Below are 12,723 nucleotides of genomic sequence, written 5' to 3'. Positions count from 1 at the left end.
TAAATCTGCATTGTATCTGTAATTATGTCTCCTTGTCATGTACAAAAGTAATCACTTTTTTTTTAAAATTGATCTTAGCAAAGGTTTGTATAACTTTTATTAGCCTTTTCAAAAAAACAATGTTCGGCTGCTTGATCTTCTGTAATGTGTTTTTATTTTTCTTTCATTCATTTTATTCTTATCCTTATTATTTCTTGCCAACTACTTTATTTAGATGTATATGTTGTTCTTTTAATAACTTTTTACTCTGCTCATTAACTTTTGTCCTTTCTTCTTTATCTAATTTGATAACCTGAAGTCTATAAATCTCCTTCAAATTACTTACTGCATGTTCTGTTCTGAAATTTTGGTGTGTATTATCATTTAGTTCTAAAAATTTGTAAAATTGATTACGATTTCTTGTTTGACCTATTAATTAATTATTTGGAAGATCTGTCTTTGTTTTTTGTCTGTTTGACTTAATATGTGGGAGAAATGTGTTAAAATATGCAAGTAGATTGTGAGACTTGTCGGTTTTGCCCCCAAAACTGTCATTATTTGCTTACTGTATTTGAGACTATTCTATTAGAATCATATAAGTTTACAAGTGCTATATCTTCATCATGAATCAAACTTTTATTACATGAGTCCTTATTATATACACTGAGTCCTTCTCAAGTCCTGGGAATATTTCCTAGTTTAACATTCTAGCTCTACCATTTAATATCTGTATGGAAAGCTTATTTAAAATTTTTGATAGTAACAACTGGTAAAAAAAAAAGATTAATAGGAAATGGGAATGGGCATTAGCATGTAAAGTGCTAAGATTAAGCCTGGGACAAGGTAAACATTATGTAAACATTTGCCATGATGACGATGAGGAGGAGGAGGAGGAAGATAATGATTGACATGGCATATGATGAAAACAATTATTCTAACCTTTCAGTGTGTGTATTATAAGTAGCATATAGCTGGTTTTTGTTTTGTTGTTCACTCTGTCAATTTTAATTTTCCAGCTAATACATGTAATCCATGACATTTATTTGAATATTAATCTGTTCTGGCTTATTTCTACCATCTTTGTACTTTCTTTCTCATTTTTGTTTAACTTTTTTTTTTTCCCCCCACCATCTCTCTTCCCCACTTCCTGCTCTTTAGGATTAACTGCTTGTTTCTTAAACAATTTATTTTGCTGATTTGCAAGTTACATATTCTATTTCTATTATTCTAGTAATTTCCTGGAACACTTACCTTAAAGTAAAAATAAAAAAAAATTAACCAACATCTTTTTTTTTTTTTAAAGTTTTACTTGATTTTATTTATTTATTTATTTATTTTTGGCTGTGTTGGGTGTTCGGTTCGTGCGAGGGCTTTCTCCAGTTGCGGCAAGCGGGGGCCACTCTTCATCGCGGTGCGGGGACCGCTCTTCATCGCGGTGCGCGGGCCTTTCTCTATCGCGGCCCCTCCCATCGCGGGGCACAGGCTCCAGACGCGCAGGCTCAGCAATTGTGGCTCACGGGCCCAGCTGCTCCGTGGCATGTGGGATCTTCCCAGACCAGGGCTCGAACCCGTGTCCCCTGCATTAGCAGGCAGATTCTCAACCACTGTGCCACCAGGGAAGCCCCCAACATCTTAACTATTAAAAATAAAATGACCTGAGAATATTTTCTCTCTCAGTACCACATTCTGATTTACATATTTTCAATACTTTAATGTCACAGATTAGCTAATATTACATATCAGTTGATAAAAATAATGTGTTTTCTTTTATATTTGCTTATAAATATCTTTTCCTCTGGATCAGTATTCCTTCTTATATCTCATACTTCAGGATTATTTTTCTTCTTTCTGAAGTTCAAACTTTAGTAATTACTTATTTGTGTTATGGTGTTAAATTTTCTCAGTTTATCTTAAATATCTTTATTTTATCTTTCTTCTTGAAAGACAGTTTTCTTTTTAAACCTGTGTATGTTGACAGTCATTTTCTCTCAGCACTTTAAATATATTTTTTTGCTATCTCTTTGGCTTCCATAGTTATTGTTAAAAGATCTGTGGTATGTCTAATAATTGTTTCTATTTAGTAAACCACAGACATTTAAAAACATCTTCTTATTTTGATGTGTTATGGATTTCCTGTTAATAGTCTTACATCTCTTACAAGATCCTGAGAATTCTCAGACATTATCTATTCAGATAGAGCTTTTACTTTTTTTTTCTTCTCTATTTATAGGATTCTGGTTAGATATCTTTGAGACCTTTCTTTTTTTTCCTCCATATTTTTTTTTTCTTTTTCAATTTTTGCTCTCCTTTTCTCTCTGGCTAGATTTTGGGAAATTCCCTTAGATCTGTCTTCCAATTATCTAAAATCCCACTTCACTTATATCTAATCTCTCATTTACCCTATATACTTTTTATTTTCAAATATTTTTCACCTAGATTTGTATTTTATTTATGTTTTCCATTTTCAAGGGAATCTCATTTTCTGACAACCTTTACTGTTTTCTCATTTTGGACGCTATTGTTTTTCAAAGCATTTTATATAAAGTATTTTAGGGTTTTGTGTCTTATAAGTCCAATATTATAATTCCTTGGGAATACAACTTTGTACTTTAATTATGTCTATTCACTCCCATTCATGGGCATTGCTCCTTTGGGTATTTAATGGTCTTAAGTGGTGATCTTATATTTGTTTGAGCTTATTTTCAGGAATCCTAAAGACCTAAAAAGTAATGCTTTCTTCTAGATGAGCTTTGTGTTTACTTCAGCTGGAAGTCAATGAGTGCTATTTTCCTGGTACTCCTTGAGTATACCTTGAGGATACCTGCCTAAAGAAATAGTCTCTGTTTCAACTGTCCCACCATGCTGGAAGACAAAGAGTTTGTTCTCTGAAATCTGCACTGCTTTAGGCATGCTTCCTCCGATTAAACCTATCATATCTTCATGAATCTGTTTTAAGATTTATGAATTTTTGGAGACGTATGGTAGAGAGGGCCAATAAAGTTTTCCATTACTTTGTGCAAGCCCAGCAATATACTAATCATATATGTTGTCATTTCCATTTCCAGGTAAGATCTAGATATGTTATTATAAAAGGACTTCTCTGATTATCTAGTCTGCTATATTATTAGAAGACGTCCATACTACTACTTTCCTACTATTATTTCACTTAACTGAATTAGGGAAATAATTTTTATAAGATTTTTTTTTTGATGTGGACCGTTTTTAAAGTTTTTATTGAATTTGTTACAATATTGCTTCTGTTTTATGTTTTGGTTTTTTGGCCGCGAGGCATGTGGGATCTTAGCTCTCCAACCAGGGATCGAACCCGCACCCCCTGCGTTGGAAGGCGAAGTCTCAACCATTGGACCGCCAGGGAAGTCCCAATTAGGGAAATAATTTTATTTGATATTCTATGGCTCTAAACTAGCAATGTAATTCTACTTAGTATATTTCCTACACCCACATTTGCATATGCTAAAAAAAATCTGTATTTCTGAAGTTCAATATTATGACATTATACACTATGTTATGATAGACATATTTTCTTAGGATGATATGAGAAAGGAAAGACTATGGTTTGCTCAGAATTGGAGACTCAAACTCATATTAATGCAGGGACAAGATAATTAATGAGTACAACTCGCCTAGCATTAACCTGGCCAAGACACAGCCTTTCCATAGCAGGGGAGCCAGTACTCCATTCCAATTAGTTTCTGCTATGGGAACGTGGTACCAGTTTTGCAGTTTTCGAATTATTTTTTAAGATAGACTTGATTTCTAATTTTGTTTTAATAAGTCCCACTGTTTGTATGCATTAACAGCTCATTTCATGTATTTGAAAATATCACATTGAGCAGAGAAAATGAGGAGTTTTACTTAGACTGCAGTCAAAGATTATTCATCTATAATATTAATATTTTAGAACTTTGAGGATCCTTAGAAGTCATCTGTGTAATGTATACATTTCACATGTGACATACCTAAACTCCAGCTATGTTGGAAAAACTGCAAGTCATACCACCATTTGCTCAAATGTCAAAATTCTTTTCAGCACTTTGGAATACTGACTAATTCAGTCTTCTTTCAAAGCTCTAGGATCCAGCTCAGCAGAGCAAGCAAAATTAGAGATAACTGCATAAAAATTCCCATCACCACCGTGTTCTTAAAAACTTCTGTTTGTACCCCATATTTTGCTGTTTAATTTAAATGCACAACAACCACAGTGTGTATAGATATGTCTGCTGCAAAGATATTATTTAAAACAAATACAAAAATTTTAGTCCATAAGTCTATACATCTAATATAATCCTAGGATATCATGTATTACTAACTGACAAGACTGTAGTGAATGATGTTCATTACTAAAGATCCTTGGGGACACCAGATATGTCAACAATACACAGTTGGTTTCATTTCATGAACTTTACCAAGTCTTAAGATCAGCAAGGTTTCTAAGATTCCTCTAAATCCCCTATTGGAATTTGAAATATATACAAAGTCATACTCTTTGTGTGACTGTATGGTCAATATGAATTGTAATTCCTCATTAATTGGACTTGAAAGAACTTACACAACTCAATAACAACAACAAAAACCCCCCAAAATCCAATTTAAAAAACTGGAAGAAGAACCTAATAGATATTTTTCCAAAGAAGACATCCAAACAGCCAACAGGTACATGAAAAGGTGCTCAACATCACTATTAATCAGGAAAATGCAAATCAAAACCACAATGAGATACTACCTAATAGCTATTAGAATGGCTGCCATCAAAAAGACAAAAAATAACAAGTGTTGGCAAGGATGTGGAGAAAAGGGAAAACTTTTTCACTCTTGGTGGAAATGTAAATTGGTGCAGCCACTATGGAAAATAATGTGGAGGTTCCTGAAAAAATTTTAAAAAACAGAACTACCATATGATCCAGTAATTTCACTTCTGGGTATATGTATCCAAAGAAAATGAAAATAGGATATCAAAGAGGTATCTACACTCACATGTTCACTGCAGTATTATTCACAATAGCCAAGATATGGAAATGACCTAAGTGTCCATCAATGAATGAATGCATAAAGAATGTGTGGTGTATATACACAATGGGATATTATTCAGGCATGAGAAAAAAGAAAATCCTGATATTTGTGATAATATGTATGAAATTCGAGGGCATTATGCTAAGTGAAATGAGCCAGACAGAGAAAGACGAATGCTGCATGGTATCACTTATTTGTAGAACTTAAAAAAATAATATATATATATATATGTGTGTATGTGTGTGTGTATGTGTGTATATATATATATATATATATACACACATATAAATATATATCTTTTATCTTTGATAAAAGGATAAAAACTTTTAGCTATAAGATGAATAAGGTCTGAGGATCTAATGTAAAACATGGTGACTGTAGTTGATTATACTGTACTATATAACTGACATTTGCTAAGAGGAAAACTTAATGTTCTCATAAAAATATACATATGGTGATAGATATGTTAATGAACTAGATGGTGGAAATCCTTTCACAATTTGTATGTATATCAAATCACCATGATGCATAATTTAAATATCTTACCATTTTAATTGTCAATAGTACTCAGTAAAGCTGAAAAAATTGAATATTCATAAATTTAACAAGTCAGTCAGCTACAATGGGTAGACATAATAGTAGGCACAAAAGAGGGAGATATCATGATCTGGTGAAAAAATAATGAACCATAACTTAGGAACTCAAAGTTCAGCTTTTATGTTGTTCAAAGATTATGTATCTTGACCAAGCCATATTAACAACACAGATTTCAAATGGTTATATGATGCCATGTGCCTTGAATCATATAATGAATAGAGCAGAAAAACCTCACATATAGAAAGTGATTAACAAATGTTAGGTAAAATCATGAAAGACTCTTTATGAATGTTCTCTCATTTATTTTTAATAGCATGGGGAAGATGTTATTATTTTCCCATTTTATAGACAAGAAAACCAAGGCTCAGAGAGAATAATTCATTTGCCAATTGTCCCGCTAAGATATAACAGAGGTGGGTATGAACCTAATTCTTAATTCCAGAGTCCATGTTTTTTGTTTGTTTTTTTCTTTTTTAATACTATGACCTTTGGCTACAGAGTATAATGTATTAGATGGTATTTAAATGCCAAATGACTGATGATAAGCAATAAATGATGTAAAAAAGGGAAAGTACTAATCAATGAAATCTTCACAGAGGAGGTGGAATTTTCCTTGAAGAGGAGAAAAAGATGGAAGGATTTGGTTTAATAATAGTAAAAAGAATCGCAAAGCAGGATACATGATGTGTATCAGGTTGTATTTTGCAAAAATGACATTGGCAATATTGCCAGTTTGGGAGTTTCCATCCTCTCCCAGAACCTTGACATTCCCTGTCAAGAGGTGAATTCTATTTCTCCTCTCCTTGAAACTCACTCCACCATTGTGACTGCTTTAACAAATAAAATAAAAAGAGAAGTAAAACTGTTAGAAGTTTTTCCTTCATATATGTGTTATATGGCATGCTAGAGTTCTCCAGAGAAACAGAACCAATAGGATGTATGGATATACAGAAAGAAAAATTTATTTTAAGGAACTGGATCACCTGAGTCTGAAATCTGCAGGTCCGGCAAGCAGGTTAGAAACCCAGGGAAAAATGAATGCTGCAGTTTTGAGACCAAAGGCAGTTTGCAGGCAGAATCCTTTCTTCCTTTGGGGACCTCATTTTTTTCTCTTAAGTTCTTCAATTGATTAGATGAGGCCCACCCATGTTATGGAGAGTAATCTGCTTTACCAAAGTCTACTGATTTAAATGTTAATCACACTTAAAAACTACCTTCACAGCAACATCTAGACTGGTGTTTGACCAGACAAATGAGTACCATAGCCTAACCAAATTGACAAACAAAATTAACCAAAACACATGAGCTGAGTAAATATCACATCAACACAATTATATAACGAAAATCAATTTGAGACTTATGGCAATTAAATAATTTGGCTGAATCTAAACTTTGATATTTTTACTTTGGTTATTAGGGCTTGAAGTATTTCATTAGTATCAATTTTCAGAAATGTATGTATATATGTCCACCTAATAAAATCTACGATTACATCTGTCTTTAAATGATAATCAAGACAATATATTTTCAAAGGATAACCTCATTTAACAAAACAATTCCAAGAAAGTACAGTCATCAGCTCCTATCCTAAGACTCCCAGGGAAGTGTTCTAATAATATTAGGACTTTGTGTTCTTATCTAGTTTAGAATATGGTTTGTCCTTGGATGTTATGAAAATCAGTCATTAACAAGAGAGTTTTGAAAGGAATGCTGAAACTTTGAAGTAGTTTCTTGGCAGATTACACAGTTGTTATGAATGTGGACTCTGCTGCCACAGACCTGATTTTGCCCTGTACTAGCTGTGTGATCTTGGACAAGTCTCTTAACCTTTCTGAGAATAACAGTTCTCATTTGTAGAAGGATGTGATTTGAATACTTACCTCACTGAGTTGTTGTAGGGATTAAATGGGATTATGTAGACAAAGAGCTAGGCACAGTACTTGGAACAAAGTAAGTGTTCAATAAGTATCAAATGCTAATAAAAAATAACGATTAATGATTGTAGGTAGGCAGCTTCCAAGAACATTACGCTATTTTGTTAAAGTTCTGGAATTAAATGCCTGTATGAGAACCTAACAAATAGATATATCAAGGATATATGTATCTTTTTCATTCTTTCCTCCATTTGAAATTATTATAGAGTACTAGACGCTGTTTTCAATCCCAAGAATTTATTGGTGAAGAAAAAGGCACAGTGTTAATCTTCATGAGCTTACTGTTTAGTGAGTAGAAAATGATAATAAATAAGTGGAAGCATGTGAACGCATATTGTGGTAAGTGCTCTGTGGAAACCAGCAGGTCGAAGCAGAGTCCTACCTGGATAGGGAGATACAAATGAGGACACAAATACGAGCAAGGCCCTTGCTATCTGGGCCCTCACAGACAATGGCAGGGATTATTCATTTTCTAAGAGGTGCAAAAGAAAGCCATTTCATGATTTTAAGCAGATGTAATCTGAGTTATATGGTTTTAATAATGTCTTTGGTTCCTGTGTGGAAAAGAGCTTCTAAGGGAGACAAGGAACCAGAGAAACCAACAAGGGAATGAAGTTGCAGTAAAAAGTGAACATATGTGTAGGATAATGGAGATTAGGAGAAATTGATTGATTTGAGGGATAAGTTATAAATCATAGGAGTGCTGATAGATTAGATACAGGAGGTGGGGTGGTAGCAATGAAAACAGAACAAATTAAAGCATGATTCTAGGCTTCTCTAGAAGCTTGGGGAGATGTTGACACAAACTGACATAAATAAGACTCAGAAAAAAACCTGACTTTTCTTTTTGGGGGGTTAATAATCAAGAGCGTTTGGGAACATATCATTGTGGAGTGTAAGGAAGACAGCCGAGTAGAAACACAAAGCAGATAGACATCTTGGGCACATACAAGAGGCTTATACTCTAAGTAGAACTTCTGATTCCTCAGCCTATGTTTGGCACATAAGGTCAGAGAAGCTAGGGGAAAAAAAGGAAGAGCGAGAAAAGAAGAGACACGGGTATATTAGTTTCCTAAGGTTCTCATAACCAATTACTACAAACTGGGTAGCCTAAAACACGAGACATTTATTCACTCACAAAATTCTCTTCTGGAGGCCAAAAATCAAAAGGCAAGGTATTGGCATGGCCGTCCTCCCACTAAAGACTCCAAAGGAGAATCACTTCTTGCCTCTCCCAGCTTCTGGTGGTTCTTGGTATTCCCTGGCTTGTGGCAACATAGCTTCAATCTGTGCCTCTGTCTTCACATGATCTTTTGCTTTCTGTGTCTCAAATCTCTCCCCTTTCTCTTACAAGAGCAAACATCATTGAACTTAGCACCCATCCTATGTCCAGGGTGATCTCAATCTGACATTCTTAACTTAATTACATCTCCAAAGACCCTATTTCCAAGTACAATAAATTCACATTCATAGGTTAGGATTTGGACCTATCACTCTGGGGGCACTATTCAATCAACTACATGGGCTAAGCTTTAGGAATTCTAGAATTACAAGTTTGGGTAGAGGAGAGGGAAGAAACCTGCAAAGGAGATTACGATGTTGCTTTCAGGGAATGGGGGTGTCACAGAGGCTAAAACCAGCAAGAGTGTCAAGAAGAATGTGGTCAGGCTGAGAGGAACACTGCTTTGTTATGAATAGTAATTAAGAAAATCCATGCCAAACACACAGCATAGCGCCTTTTAAGTACACAAGTACTATTGTTGTTTTTGCTGTTGTTGAATAGAAAGGCCCTAATTTTCTAGAAAAGCATTTTAACCCAGCATTGAAAATTATTCTAGTGGAACTGTCCTACTATTTGGTTAAGTGATGAATGTTTAAAGGAACTTTAAAAAATGGCCATACTGAATAATGTAATTTTTATCATCTGCAAGGAAAAAAATAGAGAACTTAATTGAAAGTCCATTTTAGGATACTCTCAATTAATATTTTAGCTTGCTTAAATTTACTATATGTGTTTTCAAATGGATCAAATAAGGCCTTGATGTATTGGTAGAAAAGCACTGGAACAATAAATAGAATCTGGATTGTGAAGAATAAGGAATTCATGACTTAAATTGTTTTTCTAAAATGTTTCTAGCATATATAAAATATATATAATGATATATATATAGAAATACATATTGAAATATGTATTTTTATATTTATTTATTTATTTATTTATTTATTTATTTATTTATTTATTTATTTATTTATTTATATATTTAAGAGTTTTATCTCCTATTGGGGTCATTGCAAATCTCAATTCTGTGAGTAGGACTTGAAACTCATTCTGTGTTACTGAAATTCTTAAGAATGTCTTAAGAGCTTATGAAGATGTGATATCAGAATATAAAACCATTTTAACTAAGTATTTAAAAATAAAATAGCCTAGAACTCCCTTGAACTAATTCTATTTCTAATACTTTAAGTTTGATATTCAGATGCACTAATTTATCAGCTTGGCATTTGAGTGACCTGTAGAATTTAGGCAAAGCCAATAAAAGCATTTCCAAAAGAGAGCCCTAGAAGGAATAGGATGGATTTTAACCAGGCATAGTCTTTCAGTAGTAAGCTATACTGATCTTAAAAGGACTCAAGGATATATGAGTAGAAACGTTGCTCTTAAAAAAAAGCATTTTTAATAGGACAGTGTGGCTGTATGGGAAAATAGGAGTTCTTATACTTTTATTTTATCCAGCAAATACATACAGATATATTTTCCACAGGTGATAGTCTCCATACTTTTTTGGATCACGTATCCCAATAGTATTTTATGTGTAGGCACATATACCAAATATTTTCTCTAGTTATTTAAAAAAATATGTAAAAAATCCAAACTATAATTTTTAAAAGATAAGATGAAAAAGTAATAGAAATAAAAGTTGAATTATTAACACACCTGAGCCACAGGGGAAAACTTAAGTTTAGGGCGTTAGAGGAGTAGTTGGTCTACCACAGTGGTTAAGACGGAGGGTTCAAGAGACAGGTTGCTTGCATTAAAATCATGGCTCTACCAGTCAGTCTGAGAATCTTAGACTGATGTAAGATCATCAAAGATCATTGGGCAATGTGCTTCTGCAAACCCAATCCACTCCCTTGTCTCCCTACATAGAAGGGTAACACTAGGAGTAGTGACTTGACTAGAATGTATTTCTAGATTAGGATAGGGTTCCTCTATATCATCCCTTGCAGGAGGATAAACTTATCCAGTTTGTTTAGGATTTACTCAGTTTAGCACTGAAACTCCCACATCCACTTTCTAAACCTGTCCCAGGCAGACTAAGATGGTTGGTCAGCAATCATGTAACAGACAAAGGCAATAAAGAAAATACTAATGCATTGCGCCCAGAGTACTTAGAATTCCTCTAGAGAGGTTTTCTCAATAAATTCAAGCTTTTAATTTTATAGTTATTAAATATAAAGTAATGTTTCAGAAAATGAGAAATTCAAAGGGTAAATTAAGCCTTTGCTATTCAATATGTGTTTCTTCAGACCAATAGTATCGCCATCAACTGGGAGCTTGATAGAAAAAAAATGTAGGATATCTCAGGACCCACCCTGCAGATCCTGGACCAGGATCTACATGTTAACAATATCCCCTGGGTATTTTTTAAGCACATCAAATTTGGGGAGCAATGATATAGAATAGCAAATAACTATACCCCTCCCCCCATTGATTTCTACACATCCCAATTCTGGAGATGCATCAAAATCACCTGGAATAAACTTTTATACCTGCTCTTACCTAAGGATATTCAGGGTCATCTTGTGTTTTAGGAATACCATGGGTGTTTCTGATTTACAATAGAAGCTGAGACCTCTAGTTTAGAACAGATAGGAGATTATTTCCTTTTAACCTAGCCACCTTCTTAAACCTCACTACCATACACAAGTATTATTTCAGTTTATTGCACTGCGTTAAGCCAGTGGTTCTCATACTGCTGTGTGTATTAGAATTACCTGGAAGGTTTGCTAACGTACGGAGTATGGGACTCCACCTCCAGAATTGCTGACTCATGGACCTTAATTTGCATTTCTAATAAGTTCCCAGATGATACTAATACTTCTGGTCCAGGAGCCACACTTTGAGAACCACTGATTTGGCGACCTGGCTCTGAAAAGTACGGCTCTGGGTTTAAACTGCAGCACTTAACATCAGTTAGTGCTGTGGCCTTGGGCAAGCAGCTACTTCTTGTTCCTGTACTCCTGTTCCTGCATTTGTAAATGAGGAGAATTTAGGTATGTACCTTATATGTATAAATGCAATAATTCATGCAAAGCATAATGTCCATTCTTTGCTACTGCTTGTAGAGATATTTATCACTTTTATTGTCCAAAATCAAAGAATACTGACTAGTTAATGTTATGCATTTTGGCCACTGACTAAGCAAGCTTATTCCTCATGACACTAGACCTATGACCAGTATTTTAAAAAAGATTCAAAAACAAATTAGAGACAACAAAAATACATATAGCTTCTCTTACGTTCTGCAGTCTCAAGGCTCATTCATTTATTAAAGGCCCTGAGAAGTCCTGCAGTGTAGAAATCTGTTTAACATAATATTTTCTAGAATTAAATCCTTGGGAATGAATTTTACTTGGAATGTGCTTTGAAAAACACTGGTTTAGACAGCTAACTTTCTTTTGAAATGAGATGCTGTATTTTTTGTACATTGATTTATCAACTTTAGAAAATACTCCCACAAACTGATCAGTATTTCACTGTAAAGGCAGTGTACTATCTGATAAGCAATCTTATGAGAATGGATGAAAGAATGTCACACAATTGAAAGGGGGGTTAAGAACAATGGACAGAAGACAATGTTCTATTTGTGTACACAAGACTAAGTGAAAAATATCCTAACCAGGTCTCCTGTAAAGTCCAGATAACAGTGCTATAACTCACTGTCTGACGTTTGATAAACCATAGAGATGATTCTCAAGACCTTAAACCTAGAAAGTATTATAAATAGATCTCAAACTGATGATAAAGACTAATTTGTATTAGATTTAAAAGAATCAAAGGGCATAAAAGGACCTTAAGGTAACCTATTATTTTTGAATTTTTTATTAAATAACTTCATTCAGTCTACCATCTTGCTTACTGCTTAGGTGAACTCAACTCAGATTCACAGCTTTAAAT

The sequence above is a fragment of the Balaenoptera acutorostrata genome, chromosome 2, assembly GCF_949987535.1.
Source record: "Balaenoptera acutorostrata chromosome 2, mBalAcu1.1, whole genome shotgun sequence".
In the NCBI taxonomy this organism is placed as follows: domain Eukaryota; kingdom Metazoa; phylum Chordata; class Mammalia; order Artiodactyla; family Balaenopteridae; genus Balaenoptera; species Balaenoptera acutorostrata.
This window is presented reverse-complemented; position numbering follows the sequence as displayed.